This window comes from Macaca mulatta, chromosome X (assembly GCF_049350105.2).
Source record: "Macaca mulatta isolate MMU2019108-1 chromosome X, T2T-MMU8v2.0, whole genome shotgun sequence".
Classification (NCBI taxonomy): domain Eukaryota; kingdom Metazoa; phylum Chordata; class Mammalia; order Primates; family Cercopithecidae; genus Macaca; species Macaca mulatta.
The window spans coordinates 95,961,855-95,983,694 of NC_133426.1; the positions used below are offsets into that span (position 1 = coordinate 95,961,855).

A 21,840-nucleotide genomic window follows, 5' to 3' on the forward strand; every position below is an offset into this window, starting at 1 on the left:
ATTCGTTATTTTTCTCCTTTATTAAATACATTATATGCTATAGGTGTGTATCTATATTATACACGTGTGTGTGTGAGTGTGTGTGTGTATGAGTGTATGAAGTAATGAAATCTAAGAAAAGGAAAAAGATTGTTATAAAAAAGGATGGCAGTCGGGCGCGGTGGCTCATGCCTGAAATCCCACTACTTTCGGAGGCCTAGGCGGATGGATCACCTGAGGTCAGGAGTTTAAGACCAGCCTGGTCAACATGGCGAAAGACCAGGCAGGAGAATCACTTGAACCCAGGAGACAGAGATTGTAGTGAGTTGAGATCGTGCCACTGCACGTCAGCCTGGGTGACAGAGCAAGACTCCATCTCAAAAAAAAAAAAAAAAAAAAAATTATGACACCATACTAGCCACTATTTGGGTACTCATTTACTTTAATGACCTGTTTATAATAGACCACTAAAAACAAAATTTGTAGCTTATACAGGAGTATTTCACATGTACTTAAAGTAACTCTATGTAACATGAAATATTTTAGGAATAAAAAATAAATATGAAGTCTTCAGAGACTTTTGATTTCAGCTCCAACATATAAAATTTAGCATCCTCACTTCAGTCTTTATGGGAGACAGTTTAATCAGCTGGAATTCAATAACTTTTTTTAGACCTATCACAGAACTAAGGTCCCAGGACAAACTGCCAACTTGAAATCTAGAGAGTTAGATTGCCGCAAAGAGACAAACTGTGTCTGTGTGTCTGAGTAATTGGGAGGAAAGCTGCTGCAGTCATGAACTCTCAGGGGCAGTTATGTGGTAATTTTATTGAATTGTTGAAAACTAAGTATGGATTAGAAGAAAAATTAGAATCTTTTGAGGGGCCACATTTTAGGGCCCCCTGCACTTTCACAGGCCTTACCTACGAGAACTAGAACAGGTTAACAAGGAGAAGATCTGAGATATATCCCTAATGGCTTTGGCAACAGGAGAGAAAAATAATCATCTTGGAATAAACCCAAAGCCTTCTCCATGACAAAGGCATGCTCTCCAGAGAGAAATACATTGCCAGAACCTTATACCAAGTGGGGCAAGGGTTTTGATTTCACTCCAATCCTCTCCAGACTTACTATCTCACACCATAAAGGATAACATAATACTAAACAGTGCTTCTAGGAAATAAATTCATAATACTGCAGCCAAATAAGGGAGTAGGGACCAAGCAGGGAAAAAGGCTAGACCACAGAAGAAACACTTGTGAAGCTACAGACCTGAGACACAGGCCCACTTAAAGACTAAAGTTTACCCAGATGATTATAGAACAATATACTTCCTCATAACTTACCACCTACGGTACTATAACAGTGGATTAAATTTTAAACAGCTGGGCCGGGCGCGGTGGCTCAAGCCTGTAATCCCAGCACTTTGGGAGGCCGAGACGGGCGGATCACGAGATCAGGAGATCAAGACCATCCTGGCTAACACGGCGAAACCCCGTCTCTACTAAAAAATACAAAAAACTAGCTGGGCGAGGTGGCGGGCGCCTGTAGTCCCAGCTACACGGGAGGCAGAGGCAGGAGAATGGCGTGAACCCGGGAGGCGGAGCTTGCAGTGAGCTGAGATCCGGCCACTGCACTCCAGCCCGGGCGACAGAGCGAGACTCCGTCTCACAAAAAAAAAAAAAAAAAAAAAATTTTTAAAGAGTTGAACAGCACAGGCTTTCTCTGAGCAAAAGACAACAGTGGAAATAACAACAAGGATAGTGAGGAAATTTGAAGCAAAGGCCAATTTCTAAAGTTGTACTTACCTCAGTTCTTATTGAGAGAGCTAGGTAGGAAAGGGTCCCCAGAAAAACTCCAGCCGGCCTGCACACTGAGAGCAGTGCACTGGAATGGAGTCACAGAGACTCATGCGGTTTGCAGCAGGGAAGAGCCTGGCCCCTCCTCTTCCTGGGTGGAACCTGGAGTTCAATCTGCCAGGCAGGAAGCACTCTAGCCGGGACTCTGGCCTTGGGGAGAGTCCCTATTTCCTTCTTTTTCTTTCACCCGATAAACCCTGCCCTCCTCACTCTTCAGATTGTCTGTGAGCCTAATTTTTTGTGGCCTTGTGATAAGGACTCAAGTCTTTAGCTCAACTAAGGAAAAAGTCCCACGACATTATTACCTGGTACAATGTCTGCCTTTCAAGAAAAATAAAAATAAAGCAGGCAAAAAGGCAACTGAAACACAGTGTTAAGAATCAAAGGAAGAATCAGAACCAGACTCAGGTACAACACAGATATTGGAGTTGTAAGATAGACAATATAAAATAACTGTGACTAAAATGTTAAAATACTAAAGGAAAAAAGGTAACACAAAAGAACAGTGATGGAAGCACTAAAAAAAAAAAAAAAAAAAAGAAAAGAAAAAGAAAAAGAAAAAGAAAAAAATTGCCAGAAATAAAAACCACTCTAAAAATCAAAATGAAGGCCCTTGACAGGCTTATCAGTATATGAACAAAGAAAGACTAGACAAGCTTAATGATAAGGCAATAAAAGCTTTACATACTAGAGTGCAAAGATTACAAAAAACTGATGAAACAGAAATGGAAGAGAATTGTGGAACAGCTTCAAAAGGTGAGACATATTCTTAATTGTAATAACAAAAGGAAAAAAAGGAGAACAGAGTACTTGAATTGATAATGCTTGGAAAAATTCAAAATTAGTAACAGATAGCAAACCACAGTTTCAAGAAACACAGGAAACACCAAGTTGGATAACTTAACAAGAAGCTCCTAGGCATATATGTTTTAACTGTAGAAAAGTAAAATGAGAAAATCTTGAAATAAATAAATAACGGAGTAAAAACTGGTACCTTACCACGGAAAAAAAGAATTAAAAACGGCAGTCATTTCTCATCAAAAACTATGTAAGCAAGAAGAGAGTGTAATGAAATATTTAAAGTAATTTTTTTTTAAAACCCCACAAACCCAAAAATCTATATTCAGTAAAATTTTCTAAAATGTACTCTAGGTATGCAAATCTGTTTCAGCATTCTAATAATAATGTAGTCTACCATAACAACAGAATAAGAAAAATAATCACGTCATATGATTATATCACTAGACCCAAAGAAAAACCCTCCCAGCAAACAAAAAATAGAAAGGAATACTTGTGAAAGAACACTTACAAAACACTGTTCATCACACAAATAACTATCATCATACTTACAGATGAGAAACTGTATGAACACCATCAATAATAAGTCAAGAATGTCCTCTCTTGTCACTTATTCCATATTACACTATTGGAATGTCTTAGCTTGTACAACAAGACAAGAAAAGTGTAGAAAATATGTATAGACTGGGAATAAATAAAATGACAGTATTTACTCATAGATGACATGTTCTCTATGTGCAAAATCCCAAAGAGTTGACAAAATAACTACTGGAACTAATACATAAATATAGCACGGTTGCAGAATAAAAGGAAAATAAATAAAAATAAATTGATGTCTTATATATCAACAATGAGTTATAAAAATTAGAACTGTAATAAAAAACACACCACTAATATAGCACCCAAAAGTGGAATACTTAGATATAAATTTATTAAAACATATACAGGGTCTATGTGGGGAAACTTCAAAAATCTTATGCAAGAAATCAAACCTTTAAATAAATGGAGAATAATAAATAAATCAGGAAATAAATGGATGGAGTGTTACTCTGTGTCTGTGAACTAGAAGACTCAATGCTAATATGTCCATTTGTTGTCAGTTGCCTGATTCAATCTCTTGACTTCACCGTGAGTCCAAAGTCAGAGTAAAGAAGTTTATTGCAAAGCAAAAGTACTCTCTGAGAGGCAGAGCAGGCTGCTCAAGAAGCAAGACAGCCCCTAGGGTCTTAAGGGAAACTCCCTTTATGCCACCTGTACGTACATATTCATAAAATACTGGTGAATGCAAGTATATAAAGGCGGGCCTGCGGTCGGTAAATGTGCTTAGTATCTACATGTTCTAAAATGCATCACATGTATCACCAGTGTATAAAATCTCCACCTAGGGAGCGTGTTTTTTTACTGTTAAAATGAGGGAAAGGTTAATAAATTAAACTTTGAGCCTAGCTGCACATATGGGACTCCAGAGAAGCCCCTGTTGCCCCTGACTCAGGCAGGAATTTGTAGCTAATATCTCTTGGGCTTTTGGTGTTGATTGATGGGAGACTGGGGAAGTTATATCAGGAATAAGGGACGTTTTTTCTCTTTCCCAGACTGTACTAGATATCAGGAACATGTAACCTCTGCCAGTCTGTTGGTATCCTGTAGGACTACTTACCTTGCAAAAGAATTAGGTGCTGATGCACGGGTGTGCAAGGGATGCAGAGCGCACTGGGCTTCATACAAGGGAACAAGACAGTATAGGCTCCTAATCTTACTTATCGTCCCTCAAATTCTTGTTAACTTAATCTGCATATCCAATGCACTCCATATTAGAACTCAGAAAACTGTTTGTATATATTAAAACACTAAAGTTTATATGAAAAGCGAAAGACAGAATAGACAACGCAATACTAAAGAAGTAGTTTGAGGATACCCACTACATGATGACAAGACTTACTGTAAAGTTACAGTAATTAAGACAACATAGTATTAGCAAATAATAGAAAGATAGATTCAGGTAACAATATAGAAATTCCGTAAACCAACCATGCTAATATATTCAACTGACCTGTGGCAAAGCAGCAAAGTCAATTAAATGGAGAAAGAACAGTATTTTCAACAAATGGTGCTGGAATATTTGGTCTTCCATATGCAAAAAATATATTAACCTAAACACATATTTTACACGTTTTTCTCTCACCACACACAAAACTCAAAATGGATCATAGATCTAAATATGAAATACAAAACTATAGAACTCAGAGATCATAACAGCACAAAATCTAGGTGATTGGTTTTGACAGTGAATGTTTAGATACATCTTCCATGTGCATTGCTACTTGAAAGGAACTGATCTGGAAGAGCCACATATAATTTCACTTTTTTCATATCCTGGAAAAAGTAAAATTAGATAATAAACAGATCAGTGTTTGCCAGGGTTTTAGAGGGGAGGAGGGAGGGATGAATAAGCATATCATGGTAGATTTTTACAGCATTAAAACTGTCTTTATGAAACTATAGATACACATCACTGTATATGAGAATTTGTTAAAATCCACAGTGTGTACAACACCAAGAGTGAACTCTAATGGGAATTACAGACTTTAGTTAATAAAAACATATTAATATTAACTCATCAATTATAATAAATGCACCACACTAATGCAAGATACCAATAATAATGGGAACTGGAGGAAGGGGAGAAACCCCAGAGCAAGCTCCGTGTACATTTTTCTCAATTTTTCTGTAAGCCAAAAACAACTAAAAAAAAAAAAAAAAAAAAACTATTGATTTTTAAAATTGAACTATCGAGTCCCAGAAAACATTGATGAATTTAAACTGCACATTGTGAAGTGAAAGAAACCAGTCAGAAAAGGCTTCATATCACATAATTGTAATTATACCATACTCCAGCAAAGGCAAATCTACAGCAAAGTTGAAAAGATCCACGGTTGAAAAGGATTTAGGGGCAGACGAAGAGTTTAATAGGTCTAATAATATTAGTTATCCACATAATGTCAATCTTTTCTCCTATTGATGGATGCCTGTATTTACAGTTCTTGACTATTAAGAATAAGTATTATTTAGATTTTTAAGAATCTGCTAAACTTATCAAATTCAGTGTGGTTTTTTACACTCCTACTAACAATTAGAGTTCATTTGCTTCACACTCAAAAGGCATTTAGTGTTGGTAGCCTTTATTTGTAATTTTAGCCACTGTGATGAATGCACTACACTCTATATTTAATGTGAAAAAATCTTTCTGATGACTTTTTCACGTTAATGGTGAAGTATCTGTTAGAATACTTCCCTATTTCTTAAACAAAAACGTTTGTTTAAGTGGAGTGTGTTATAATATTTCCCTAGTTTAAAAACTGTTGTTTTTAAATAGATTTGTGCTTTTAAAATATATGATCAATACCAGTATTTTGTCAGATCTGTATTTTTTGAATATTTTCTGCTAGTTTTTGACTAACCTACTAATTTTCTTTTCTTTTCTTTTCTTTTCTTTTCTTTTTGTGATGGGGTCTCACTTTATCCTGGAGTGCAATGGTGCAATCTTGGCTCACTGCAACCTCCGCCTCCCAGGTTCAAGCAATTCTCCTGCCTCAGCCTCCTGAGTAGCTGGGACTACAGGGACATGCTGACACGCCCAGCTAATTTTTTTGTATTTTTAATAGAGACGGAGTTTCACCATGTTCGCCAGGCTGGTCTCGAACTCCTGAGCTCAGGCAATCCACCTGTCTCTGCCTCCCAAAGTGCTAGGATTACAGGTGTGAGCCACCGCGCCCAGTCTATTAATTTTCTTAACAGGGTATTTTGCTAAGAAGTTTTACATTTTGGTGAAGTCTAGTTTTTCAATATTTTTTATTATGCTTATTATTTCTTATGACTTAAGATTTCCTTCCCTTCACTTAATTAATGGAGGTATTGTAGTATGTTTTCTTTTACCTGGTATTTTGAAATTTAACCTTTAACTCTCTACTCCATCTTGAATTATCTTTTATGTATGATATGAGGATGTGAGATTACTTTTCTTCATATAAATGTGCAACTTTTCCACTTTCCATTCTTGAAGAAATTAACTTTCCCCATTTGACTGTTTTGGTGTATTGAATAGTAAGTTTAAAAATATGTTTTAAAAAGTATTTACCATGTTTAAAAAATGTTTAGAAAGACAGACCACATTCTTGTCTTTTTCCTTATCTTAGAGGAAAAGCCTTCAACTTTTCACATTGAGTATGATGTTAGCTGTTGGATTGTCACACATGGATTTTCTTCTTGGGGAACTTTTCTTCTATACCTAATTTGTAATTGATAATAATAATATATTGTTTATATCAAAACAGTGAAAAAAAGGATTTTAAATGCTCTCACCACAAAGAAATGGCAGTATTTGGGTGTGATAAAAATGTTTATTGACCATATTTGAATATTCCACAATGTAGACATGTAACAAAACACCACCTTGTACCCCATAAATATATAAAATTATTATTTGCAAATAGAAATAAAATATAACTTTAAAAAGAAAATCCACAACTCCTTTCTATAATTTATGAATGTATGTCAAAAATCTTAAATTTGATTTTCAATATCTTGCTGTAACTGATCTTTACTATCAATTTACAGGTCACTAGACATCCTGCTCCAGGTGTAATTATGCTATTAACACAAACAACAGCTGGCTCACATGTACTAAGCTCACATGTACTAAGCAGCTCATTGAGCCCACATGTACTAAGCAGCGTGATAAGTACTTGTATATGCAATATATCATATCCAGGCAACAATTTTAAGAGTTACATATTATGCCCACAAGAATGGGGACCATGACTGTCTTGTTCAACAGTGTACATCAGTACCTAGAGAAGTGATTCGTATATGGTAGACATTCAATAAATCGTTATTGAATGAAGGAACTTTATTTCATGGAAAGAAGACTCCGAAAGTTTCAGTGTCTTACATCAGGGATCCCTGACCCTGGGGCCACAGACTGTTACTGCTCTGTGACCTGTTAGGAACTGGGCTGCACAGCAGGAGGTAAGCAGCAGGCTAGTGAGAATTACTGCCCGTCAGATTAGTAGTGGCATTATATTCTCATAGGAGTGTGAACCCTATTGTGAACTGCACATGTAGGGGGTCTAAGTTGTGTGCTCCTTATGAGAATCTAATATCTGATTATCTGATCTGAGGTGGAATGGTGTCATCCCACCCCGTACCCATCCATGGAAAAATTGTCTTCCACAAAACTGGTCCCCGGTACTGAAAAAGCTGGGGACTACTGTCTTACAGAATGTCACACAGCACATGATATCAGAAAATTAGTCCCAGATCTGTGTATAAAGCATGCAATTAAAATCATTATGTGATTACTACCTCTTGAATTTTTTGTGCATGCTGTGCTTTCACTTATATTGCTTGATTACGTATTCACTGAAAATTCTGTCTTTATCACGATCAATGAAATCATTACATTTCCTTCATGACTCATTAAAGATGTACGCTCTCTAAACATGTTCACAGATTCTTCCTACTTCATGTTAATCTTTTTCTTCTTTTCCATCTCCTTCATGCCTGTATCCATCAGAACCATGCTGATAATTAATCAAATAGACAGGTAGTATTCAACCCTGGTTGCATACCAGAAATACTTGTGGAAATTTTTAAAGTACAGATATCCCATGTTCAACTATAGATTTTCCTAATCAGAATATACTGATTTAGAGTCTCAGTCTGAAAGTTTTGCAAGTTTTCTAGGTGTAGTGGGTGCTGACATCTATTTGGCAGATCTAGGAATTCATTCCCTAAACTGTCAGGAGTGTTGATTGTCAATGGCTCACAACAAAAAGTAAACGACCTCTCCCAAGATTGTACTTCTGTCCTGGAGGTAGTGTACTTCCAGTGATTATTGCAAAAGTTACAAATATTCCACCCTTTGCTTCACCTGGAAACTCTGAAAGATCATTTCAGCTCCAGAACTCCCCGTATACACAACAGGGAGTTGTAGTGGTTGCATTGCTATTGAACTTCTGCCACTGCCAATCCTGCTTCCTTCACTATTACAGGTGTTAATCACAAGAACACTTTTCAATAAACCTCCTGCATGCAAATCTTAAATACATATTTTATATATGAATGTAGAGCTCTGGTTCTGAGACAAGATGGCCTAGACTTTCCTTTTCCTTTTCTTTTCTGCTTAATAAAACCAAATGCCCTAGAAATAATTCAAAATGAAATAAGGATTCTGAAGGGTGGAAAGAAAGGTGAAATACCTAGAGACATCAGGACCTGAAGAACATAATCGTGGTGAATTTTGTGTGTTGTTTTTTATTTTATTTTATTTTATTTTATTTTATTTTTAATCTTCCATATATCCTGGATGGAACATTACAGAGATATGAAACCCAGAACTGCCAAGAGGTTAGCTCTGGGGAATAAGTTCGGGGGAAGGGGGGTGTAGTGGAGGGGAATGAGAATCCCAGCCTGGACTTAATGAGAAAACCCATACCTGATGGAGCAAGCTGCCTGAACTGTCTATTGCTGAGTCACCCCCAGAGATCCAAGGGCCAGCCCATCCCCTGCATCACACCAGTATGCAGCTGTGGGTGTGATGCAGAGGATGGGTCTACAGCCACAGTGGCAGCAGTAGAACTTTAGTGCAATGAAAATTAGTAGTGACAAAGAGGAACATTACATAATGATAAATAGATTAACCAACCAAAAAGGCATGACGATCCTAAATGTGTAAGCACAAAACAAGATAGCCTAAAATTAAATGCAATTAAAATGCATGGATCTGAATGGAGAAACAGACAAATCCACAAATATATAATAGAATGTGGTTTCTTGCGGGCTGATTGAAAAGTCTAAATTGACAGTGATGATGGTTGCATATATAATTGAATACACTAAAAACCATTAAACTATAAAATTTAAATGCGTAAATTGTATGGCATGTAAATTACATCTTTTATTTTTAATTTTTGTGGGTACATAGTAGGTGTATATATTTATGGAGGACATGAGATATTTTGATAAAGACACCCCATCTTGTAAAATGGGGTATCCATCCCCTCAATCTGTTATCCTTTGTGTTACAAACAGTCCAATTATACTCTTTCAGTTATTGTAAAATGTACAATTAAGTTATTATTGCTGATGGTCACTGTTGTGGCATCAAGTACTAAATACTATTCACATTTTCTAACTATTTTTTGTACCCATTATCCATGTGATTTGTGTTTTAATAAAACCATTTAAAATACTTTAACAACCAGATGGAGAGAGATATATTGACTTGGCACATTAGAAATTAACACAATGAATCTACACAATACTTGAATGTAATCTCTGGGGGTTATTTTTTTCTTCTTGTTTTATCAACGGCTAAGTCCTCAGAACCTGTAAGCAAAAGGTGCTCAATAAAGATCTGTTACTGTTTGTTTTTTAACTGTTGGTTCAAATATGTCAGTACACATTATTTAACGGGACAAATTCCCATAGAATTGGAGGTTTTCTTTCTCTATAGTCTTTCCCTCTGTGTATCCCCACAATTGGGTTAGGAGAAAAGAAAGAAGGAAAGAAGTCTGGTCATTTGTGTTTCCTCACTGAAGGATGTATTCTTTTTTGATACAAATTTGTGCTTCGTAAAAATATTCAGTTTCACAGTCAAGATTAGAGACATCCAAAATATGATTGTAGCAGACGCTATTTGTTTCCACTGAATATACATTCCCCATATTTTTCTTTGTCACACATCCCCAGTTCTGCTCAGGTATTAGATGACATTGGGTTCCTTCTCATTTCAGGAATAAATTGTGATTAGTGCAATCTGATTATGGTATTTTATTCCTATAGTAGACAGTGTTTTCCAGAAAAAAAAAAAAAATAGAACCAATAGAATGTGTGTGTGGGTTCAGGGGAGGAGAGAGCGTTTACTTTAAGAAAGTGGCTACAAAACTGTGGAGGCTGACAAGTCCCAGCTCTGCTGGTGGACCAGCAAGCAGGCTAGACTCATGGAATAGTCTATGTTGCAGCCCAAGTACTAAGGAGGTCAGTGGGCAGATTCCCTTTTTCTCAGAGATCAGTCTTTTTCTTAAATCTTGGAAATGATTGCATGAGGCCCACCCACATTATAGAGGGCGATCTGCTTTATTCAAAGTTTGCTAACTTAAATATTAATCTCACCAAAAAAAACCCTCACAGCAACATCCTAATATGTTTCACCAAATACACTGGTACATAGCCTATCCAAATTGACACGTACAATTAACCACCACAAGTCTACCCTTTGTCAATTTGGCACTCATATGCATATTAAACTGTAATCTCAAAATACACTAAATTACAAAGTTATAGTTCTGCCTAACATGATACATTTTACTACCTACAACCAAAAATGCACTAACATTTTCTCCAGAAAACGTTGCAAAATCTTTGTTTAATATTCACTTTTCTTCTTGATATTCTAGAATTTAATTACTATAATATAAAGGTAAAAATGCTTAAATATTATGCTATTAAGTAAAAATACTTTATATTATATAAAAAGAGGATTAGAGATAGAAGAAAAATGATATTTACTCAACATTATATAGATAGTTGAATGTATATATGTATATATATTTCTACTAACATATATACATATAAATATGTTTGCAGAAAAATAAGAAAAAATATTCATGACAATTACATCCTCATTTCTGTAACTCATCATACAGTCATGGAATGTACAGACAATCTCCAACTTACAATTGTTTTGCTGGCGATTTTTCAACTTGATGATGATGTGAGAGTGATACACATTCAGTAAAAATCATACTTTAAATCTTGAAATTTTATCTTTTTCCAAGCCAGCAATATGTTGTATGATACTGTCTCATAATACTGTTCCGAGTATTTTTAAGGTAGGCTAAGCTGAGCTATGATGTATGGTAGGTTATGTGTATTAAATGCATTTTTCACTTGCAATGTTTTCAACTTTTAATGGATGTATCAGGATGTAACCCCATTAAAAGTCGAGGAGCATTTCTATTTACAACTACATTCTTCCACTACCTGTTTAACATTTCCTTTGCCTTCAGCAAACACCTCAATTGGTCATGGCTATTTACCTGGTGGGGTAAACAAAACTTCATTTCAGAAATGTCTGGTTTATTAGCAGTTCTGTCTGAATTGGGTTGTCGTAGTTTTCCATGCACTTTAAACATAGCAAATGGTGACACTAAGAGATACTCCTGTATTTCGGACTCCTGTATTCTTATGGTATTGTTAAGTAGCAGTTTAATTTCTCCTTGGTAATCAGGATCAATCACCTCAACCAGCACAATAACTCACTTCTTTGTCTATTGATTCAATGGGATAAGTATCTCAAAGTGGCCAGGTAGTATTCTTAACTTCAAGTACAATGTAATCATTACTGTGTCTCCTGGCAGAAGCAATTTCCCTTTGGAAATAAGACTTTTAGGCCAGCAGAGCATAAGGTCATGGCAACAGGAAGCAAAGTGGATTATTAGGGGTAATAGCTAATCGTGCCACTACCAATTCCACTCCTTGAATGCTGGACACAGAAATCCTAGCTATGGGAGAAACAACACCAAATGAGATGCTGATTCAGAGCATAAAGAGTGTCCTGAAGAATCTTACTCCAGTCTTTCAAGATAGTAACCCTAGTTGGCATAGTAACTGAGCCATCAAAAGGCCATTCCACTGTTCTACTAAGCCTGCCGCTTTATAATGGTGAGAAACATAGTAAGACCAATGAATTCCATAAGCATAGGCCCATTGTCACACCTTATTTGCTGTGAAGTAGGTTTCTTGATACAAAACAATATGTGTGGAATACACGGTAAGGCATTCTGTGAGTCCACAGATGGTAGTTTTAGCAGAAGCATTGCACGTATAGGAAAGGAAAATCCATTTCCAGAATGAGTTTATCTTCCAGCAAGAAAAAAACAAAAAACAAACAAACAAACAAACAAACAAAAAACAAAACACTACCCTTCCCATAATGGAAGTATTCCAAGGTAATCGACTTGCTGATCACCCCAAGGAAGGGTGCTATATCAGAGGCTCGGTGTTGGTATCTGATGCTGGCAGATTGGTCACTCAGGTATGGCCATAGCCAGGTCAGCCTTGGTGAATGGAGGGCTATGTTGCTGAGCCCAGACATAAACTCTATCTCTGTCAGCATCGCCACTTTATTCATGAGCCCACTGAGGGATTATAGGGGTGGCTGGGAAAGAGGCTGTCTGGTATCCTCCACAGAATGGGTGTTCTTATCTACTTGATTATTAAAAAATTTCTCTACTTGCTCTTCAGCCTGGGCGACAGAGTGAGACTCCTTCTCAAAAAAAAAAAAAAAAAAAAAAAAAAAAATTATCTACTAAGGTCACCCATTGTTGAGCATTTATGTGGAATACAAATATCTTCACATTCTTCACCCATTCCGAGAGAGACCTCCACATACCTTTTCCCCAGACTTCCTTGACAACTATTTTCCAATGATGTTCTATAAATTTTATAACCTTTAAGCCAAACCATTGCCATGAGCTGACACAGAACTGCAAACCTGGCCATTTCTTCTTCCAGACAAAGTAAACAGCCAGGTGCACTTCTTGAGGTTCTGCCCACAAGGAGGATTTTTCTTCAATACTGTTTTTCAGGTATGTCCAGAAAGGGGCTGCAGTTCTCTAACTATCGACTTTTAGGTAATGCCCACATATCACTCAGAACCATTTGCAAAACAGGCCAGGTCTTCCCTTCTCCTATCAAATTATCACAGGAAACTTCCAAATAGGCCATAGGGGCAGGCCGGGAGAGAGAAGGCAATGCAGCAGGAGTAGGGACCACAGGCATTTAGGTCACTGATTCATATAACACATCTTTGCATTTAGAGCCTGCTGAAGCTCAATCTGGAGTTACTGCTTTCATTTCATAATGAAGTGCTGCTATACTTCCTTAACCTTATGGCTTGGTATGTCAGAGAATATCTGGTTAGTTATGGGCAGCTTCAGTTACATGGTAAATTTGTGGCCTGTGGTTAAGCATTCAGTCTTTGCCATGGCCCAGTAGTGGGTCAAGCGCTGTCTCTCAAAAGAAAAGTAGTTATCTGCAGAGAATAGCAGAGTTTCCTACAAATTCCTGAGGCCCTGCACTGTGATTTGTCTATAGGGTCCTACCAAAGGCTCCAAACAGCATCCCTATCTGACAGGAACATTTCAAGCTCCATTTTATTTGCTGCATCATATAGCTCAAGTGACAGAGCAGCTTGCACAGCATCCTGCACCTGCTGCAGAGTCTTGTCTTGTTCTAAGCCCCACTCAAAACTGACAGCTTTTTGGATTACTCAATAAATAGGCCAAGATAGCATACACGAATGAGGAATATGTTGCCTTTAAAATCCAGAAAAGGATCAATAAGCATTGTGCAACTTTTTTGGTTGCGGGAGGGGTCCCATGCAAAAACTTATTCTTCAGCTTATAAGGGATATGTTTACCTGACACAACCACAGTACTATAGCGATTTCGCTCTGATAAAGGCCTCTGATGTTTATTGAGATTTATTTTCTCCTCTCTCACAGACCAATATCTTACCAATTACTATAGAAGTATCACTACTTCTTGTCCTATAGATCCAATCGGCATAATGATACCAGTGTATTTGACCAGTGTGACTTCTTATAGAAGAAAAAGGTGATCAAAATCTCTGAAAAATCATGACATAAGACAGAATAGTTAATATACCCCTGAGTTAGGACAGTGAAGTTTTATTGTTGGTCATACAAGCTGAAATTAAACTGCTTCTCGTGGCTCTTACTAACAGGTATGGAGATAAAAACATTTTCCAGATCAACAGCTGCATACCAGGTACCAGAGGATATGTGGATTTTCTCACGCAGTAAAATCACATTTGGTACAGCAGCTGCAGTTGGAGTCACCACCAGGTTAAGAGTACTATAATCTATTGCAAGCATCCAAAATTTGTTTTCTATACATATCAAGTAGGTGACTTGAATAGAGATATGGTGATTATCACTGCTCCTGCATCCTTAATGCCCACTGTGGTGATGCTAGTCACTACAGTCTATCCAGGAATATGGCATTTCTTTTTGTTTTCTATTCTTCCAGGTAGTGGCAGTTCTACTGTGATATGGATTGGCTCTGTGTCCCCACCCAAATATCATCTGGAATTGTAATCTCCACATGTCAACGGAGGGAGGTGATTGGATCATGGGGGCAGTTTCCCTCATACTGTTCTCATGATAGTGAGTGAGTTCTCAGGAGATCTTATGGTTTTATAAGCATCTGGCATTTCCCTTGCTCACTCCTCTCTCCTGCTGCCATGTGAAGAAGGTCCTTGCTTCCCCTTCACCTTCTGCCATGATTGTGAATTTCCTGAGGCCTCCCCAGCCATGGAGAACTGTGAGTCAATTAAGCCCCTTTCCTCTATAAATTACCCAATCTTGGGCAATATCTTTATAGCAGTGTGAGAATATACTAATATGTACTGGCTCCCACCTGATCTTTCCTACCATAATAACCTTCTTTCCACAAGTCAGGGAACCCACGTGGGGACTGTGCCAGTTCCTGAGATTATCTATACCAATTATAGATTACGAAACTAGGGAATTAAGCACAAAATGATTTGGGGCACCTTCTAGACCCTGAAGGTGGACCAGAGCTAAAACATCATTGATCATCTGATCTCCATAAGTTCTTACTTTGGTGCAACAGAGTGATGTTATTAGTGTCAGCTCAGAGTCAGTATGCAGTAATTCCCGAAAGTTTCTGATTACGTCTTTTTCTCACTGCACAGATATCATGGTGAAAGGACATAAATCTCTTATGCTTGTAGTAAGATTAACTGTGTAAATTTTTGACAATATATACGATTCCTTTCTCAAGTGGACCCAGTCTTTCTTTCATTAAAAGGGGTTCTGGGTAAACTGGCTTCATGTCTGGGAATTGATTAAGAGGTCACAACTACTATCTCTTTTTCTGATTCAAGCTAGATGTTTTTTCACTTTACCTAAACATTTTCTATTTATAGAGATAAACTAAAAATTTAGTAAGTTTCCTATGAATTTCACTTTTAGAAACACCGTCATTAAATACCCAAGACCATAGGTCTCCGCAAGTCAGATTATTCTGATTACTTATTTGACTCTGCTGTCCATTACGATAACCATGCCCATCTTTTGGGGGGGAATTGAGTGCTGCCACTTGGCCCCTGCCACCTTAAGATCCAATTTCCCTTATTGCATTTAGATTTCCCAATTCAGTGGCAGTACTTTCCACTGTAAGTTCTGACTCACAGAGAAGGATGAGCATAGAGCTCTTCAAGGATGTTAAAGCTCCCCTAACATTTGCTTTTTCTCATGGTAAAAGGTTTATTATCTGGACTCTACTGACATGGATGATCAGGTCTTAAAAGACAAATGCACTCTTACATTCCAATCTCTCTAAGTGCTTTAATTCCTTTACTCATACCATACCAAAAAAAAAAAAAAAAGTTTTGACATCTTTCCTTCATTTGCTGAGGGCCCCTTTTGGTCCATGTTTCAGGCAACCAACCAAATAAACTACTGGAGCCCTTTATAAATTCCTGGGCTACAACCTTAAATTAAGAATCTCTGCTTAGTGGGCTCATATCAATAAATTTTGCCTAATCCAACTTTTAGTTTCTTCCACCATGATCTCACATGTGTAAATTGGAAAAAAAAAATGTTGTTCTTTTTAAATGTAACACATGTCATCAATCACACTTTGTACTTCACCTTTCAATCCCTTCTGGGACTTGAGTCTAGTTATAGGTATAGAAGTAACGAGTAGTGTTGAGGGTGGATCATGAGAAGAATCAGTATCTTGCAAGGCAATTACCTTACGCCATGATTGTAAATTTCCTGAAGCCTCCACAGCCATGGAGAACTGTGAGTCAATTAATCATCTTTCCTTTATAAATTACCCAATCTTGTGTAGTATCTTTATAGCAGTGTGAGAATCTACTAATACATACTGGCTCCCACCTGACCTTACCTTGGGGGAGTCATTACAGTTTCCTTAGGCAATGTAGGACTAATCTCCTTAGATGGGGTTGCAGAGGCTTCTCTACTTACAGAGAAGACTCATGAAAATTTAAGGACTCAGCATCCTTAGGTTCATCACAGTCTGCCCAGATATCCCATTTCAAGTTTTGGGATTCCATTTCTTTCCAATCAATGATCTCACTTTAACAGCAGACACTTTCTGAAGTTGGAAATTCAATCTGGGTTGTGATTCAGCCAGTCACCAAATGAAAGTCTGGGTTTGTTTTTCGGCAATCTCGTCTCTGAGGGTGCAAACAACAAGGGTTTATTTCAGGGCAGACATGGAAACTTTCTGGTCATTTATGTGGCACATGGGCTGACAGTTGGAATACCTGAGCTTATGCTCTGTTTACTCCGCTTTGTTCAGCAAGATTAGGAGCAACCAGTCTGTTTCCTTATATTAATTAGTTTGTTAGAAATGTTCTAGATTACCAAATACATAGTCATTCAAAATCTTGCCTCTTATAAGTATTTGATTAGGAGTATCCAATTGTGATATTTTGTGTGTCTTTATTGCCACAATACGCCATGGACTCTCTGCACTCTCCCCAACTTTGGAAATATAGTCATTACTATTTGAGAGCACAGTAGTGTCTATAAATTTGAATCAATTCGAGAACTAATTCAAGAAACTCCAGAAGCTATTCAGTGTCATGTAAACTATGATCATATGATTTTGTTATGCTTTCCTCTTGTTAACCTGACTTTGTTATAGGGATGCTGGCCATGACCCTTATGACAAAAAGGAAAGGAATCATCCCCTTTCCACTTCTACAGCTCTGATGATGATGATGAGATGGTTAGGCACCTGATTGTTCAGAAACCTGAAAATGAGGTTCTGAGACAACTGACAAAAAGATAGTAAAGAAAGGTAAGAAGCTCTACCAGGGTCGGTTCTGGATCTCTGCCTGTAGTGCCCAGTTAAGAAGACAAAGTATAATTCTCTCTTTATTCCTTCCTTTCCAAGTTTAGATTAGCAGGAGAAAATAATTTGTTTCTATTGTGACTCTTCTGTGCATTTAGTTTTGGGGTACCCATTTGTTATTGATCCATTCTCTTCCTTGAACAGCTATTGCATTCCTGTTCGTCTCATTTTGTGTCCTAAGAACTTGGTTTGGCTTGTTGTTCCTCAGGAGCATGCAGATTGTTGGGTCTGTTGTGTCCAAGCAGCCAATCAACAGGTTGGTGACCCTCATTAAAAGAATATGGCCCTACAGAATATGAGTTGTATTTCATTTTGAGCTAGTATATTGTCTACTGCCAGCTCTCAAGGAGTTAATTAAACCCTTTCTTTTGTTTTAGTTGTCTTTGGAAGTGGCTCTGGATCTTGTAAGGCCTGCTTGTTGCTCCTCTTTGGAGACACCTTGTGCATGCTTGGTTAAGACATAAACGTGTTACTGGTTTTGTATCTGACTCACTTTGTAGAAACCTTCAATTTAAAAAAGGGGCCAGGTGTGGTGGCTAACACCTGTAATCCCAGCACTTTGGGAGGCTTAGGTGGGCAGATCACCTGAGGTCAGGAGTTTGAGACCAGCCTGGCCAACACGGTGAAACCCCATCTCTATAAAAATACAAAAAAATTAGCCTGAGGTGGTATTATATGCCTGTAGTCCCAGCTACTCGGGAGGCTGAGGTGGGATAATTCCTTGAACCAGAGAGGTAGAGGTTTCAATGAACTGAGATTGTGCCACTGCACTCCAGCCTGGGTGATAGACCGAGATTCTATCTCAAATAAAAAAATAAAAATAAAAAAGAAGAAAGGAAAACTAGTTTGAAAACCAGAAATATTAGATGCTTCTCCTAACTGAAATCTGTTAGGAGATTAAAAAAATATTTTTTCAAAAAGATCTCTATGGTCAAAGGTCAGCTTAATTAAAAGCTAATGTTCAGGTTATACTTTAAAAAAAAAAAAAAAAAAAAAAAAAAAAAAGCCTTTCTCTTTTTCTCTATTTCTGAACTACATTTCTTCCATGGGAACTTCTAAGTCAACTGAACCCCTTATTCTTGAAACCTTGCTAACTCGAACTTTATTGGCTTTTATAGAAAACTTAAAATTTCCCTAACCTGGCTCCTCTAAGACTAATTCAATTTGTTTCTCTCCCTTTTCTCCTTTTGCTGGCTTTTTTCAGCTCATGTTTTCTCCATTTGGTGGTCAATGAATAAGAATTACTAAGGTGAAAACTTAGAGTTCTGGCTACCATATGGAGAGAACTAAAGTAAGACTTGTAGCATTTTTGAGATCGTTTGAGGAAAACAAAATGGACACCACTAAACCCTTTTTAGAGATCACCTCTTTCTCATGGAGTCCCACGAGTCTTGGATAGGTTCCTCTGAAGCGTCAAGCTCCTTTATCTTTTGCTTTGAGTTCCGTGATCTCTGGCTTTTGGGAATATGAAGGGTTATTTTATAGTGTGAGAGAACACTAGAACTTTGAGTTTATAGTCATTAAAAAGTCACTGTCAAGAGCTGCAATTTTCAAGGTAACTGACAGTGGTTGCAAAAAAATGGTTGTTACAGGGGAAATATCCGGCTTCCTGTCCTCTTAGTTTCTTCACATGCTTAGATAAAAAAGTCTCAGTTGTCTGATCCAGTCAGATAGAAATTGGCAGTAAATGGCAATGATATCTGACTTTTCTCCTATGCTAATTTGTGTAATTATTTGTAAAATCCTGTATTAAATTCCCATGATTTTTGCTACCATTTTTTAAATGATCCTGTTTCTCATCTGTCTCATCTAGCTGAAACACTTGAACTTAATTCTCCCACTAACCTGGCCCTTTATCAGGGCTTTCCTAGAGAGTGGTTAGCTTTTTTTCTAAAAATTTTGTGGGTATATAGTAGGTGTATATACTTATGGGGTACATGATATATTTTGATACAAGCATGCAATGTGAAACAAGCACATCCTGGAGAAGGGGGTATCCATTCCCACAGCATTTATCCATTGAGTTGCAAATAATCCAATTACACTCTTGATGAATCTGCCAGGCCAGGCCTGGAGTTTGTAACCACCTTCCAGAGAAACACCCTAAGACCAAATTAGAAAAAAATGCAACAAATTCACCCAAATGAATTTTAGAAACATTCAAACCTAAAATCTAGTCCAGAGTCTACATACATTTATTTTTAATAGTAGACAATATATCTTACAGTCTTTTTTGAAGATAAAATAAAATAAAAACTAATGCAAATGCATTTTAGTTTAAGTGATCTGAGATAAACTTTGGTAAATGAAGCTAGATTTAAAACTCTTTCTGAAATAAAAGTAAAAATGTCTTCAGAAGTGTCATAATTTATTATTATACAAGCATACTTTTTTAAACCTAGAGTTCCTATTCAAGCAAGCTTGTTACCTCCTAGATATTTAAAGGAGAGGAAAAAAAAAAAAACATGTTTGACTTTTAGCTTTTCGTTATCTCTGTTTTTATAATATTGTTGATGCATTCTTGATTTGTCTGAGGAGGAGGAACCTGAGCAGGCTTGATACTGGGCTCCCAGAAAACATTATACATCTTCCTGTGAGCTTATGTACATAATTTTGAGCCTCTGTATTCTGGGATCCAGACAGATCGCCATTGTAAATGCTGGGGACGTGTATGTATTTAAAGTACCTGGGCCACCAGCTGCAGAAGAGAATCAAGCCCGGTAGGACCACATCCTGCCTCCAGTCATTCACATGCATGAGTTAGGATGAGACTGGCTGATTTAGGGTTAACTTTGTTTTGCTTTTTCAAAAGAAAATAACTTTTAAAAAGCTACCTCTGTTTTCTATGAGCAATTAAAATATAATTGTTAAAATAAAGAATTTATTTTATTTTTTATTTTTTTCAAGATTGCACATTAGAAACATTGCTAGCATACCTCTCTCAATTGAAAGGACAAAGAATTGCGTAAAGAATCACATTGTGAACTTTTTCAAGAAGCAATGTAGGTACTGAACAGGAACACTTAAGTACATTTTGAAAGATCTGTAGATACCGCCTTACTCCTGCAAGAATGGTCATTATTAAATAGTAAAAAAATAAAAAAAAATCTGTATTGGCGTGGATGTGGGGGAAAGGGAATGCTTATACATTGCTGGTAGGAATGTAAATTAGTACAAGCTCTATGGAAAGCAGTATGAAGATTCCCTAAAGAGCTAAAACTAGACCTACTATACAACCCAGCAATCTCACAACTGGGTATCTACCCAAAGGAAAAAAAGTCATTATATGAAAAAGAAACTTGCACACGTATTTTTATAGCTACATGGGTTACAATTGCAAAGATGTGGAACCAACGTAAGTGTCCATGGACTAATGAGCAGATGAAGAAAATGTGATATATATATATATATATATATATATATATATATATATATATATGTATATACACTTAGATTCCTACTTAGCCATTAAAAGGAAGAGAATAATGTCCTTTGCAGCAACTTTGATGGAGCTGGAGGTCATTATTCTAAGTGAAGTAACAGGGGTGGTAACCCAAAAACTATATGTTCTCACTCATAATTGGGAGCTAAGCTATCAATATGCAAAGGCATACAGAGTGTTATAATGGATTTTAGAGACTCAGAAGGGGGAGGGTAGGAGGGGAGCTAGGGATAAAAACACCATGCGTTAGTTACAATGTGCACTATTTATGTTATGGGTGCACCAAAATCTTAGAATTCACCGCTGTAGGGAACTGAACAATGAGAACACTTGCACACAGGGTGGGGAACATCATATACCAGGGCCTGTCGTGGGGTGGAGGGAGGGGAGAGGTATAGCATTAGGAGATATACCTAATGTAAATGATGAGTTAATGGGTACATGTACATATATGTAAGATGGCACACGTATATATATGTAACAAACCTGGCACATGTATACATGGCACATGTATGCATATGTAACAAACCTGCACATTGTGCACAAGTACCATAGAACTTAAAGTGTAATTAAAAAAAAGAATTCACCACTGTATAATTCATCCATGTAACAGACAACAACTCCTACCCCAAAAAGTATTAAAATAAAATAAAAATTAACAAAACAAATAGGACCAGGCAAACAATTAAAAAAGGCAAATATGAACAAACATTTATATATTTATAAATGTAATTCATCATAGTTTCAAGAATCTTTTCAGTTATTT

General features: G+C 37.1%; 1 long non-coding RNA gene across 1 annotated transcript in view; it reads right to left on the reverse strand.

The window, feature by feature from the left end:
- The window catches only part of LOC144338702 (uncharacterized), a 37,832-nt gene extending 35,917 nt beyond the window's left edge, over window positions 1–1,915 (reverse strand). Inside the window, exon 1 of the long non-coding RNA XR_013412998.1 lies at window positions 1,788–1,915. This is a non-coding gene — a long non-coding RNA (uncharacterized LOC144338702). The remainder of the gene's footprint in view (window positions 1–1,787) is intronic.
- Between the last annotated feature and the right edge of the window lie 19,925 nt (window positions 1,916–21,840).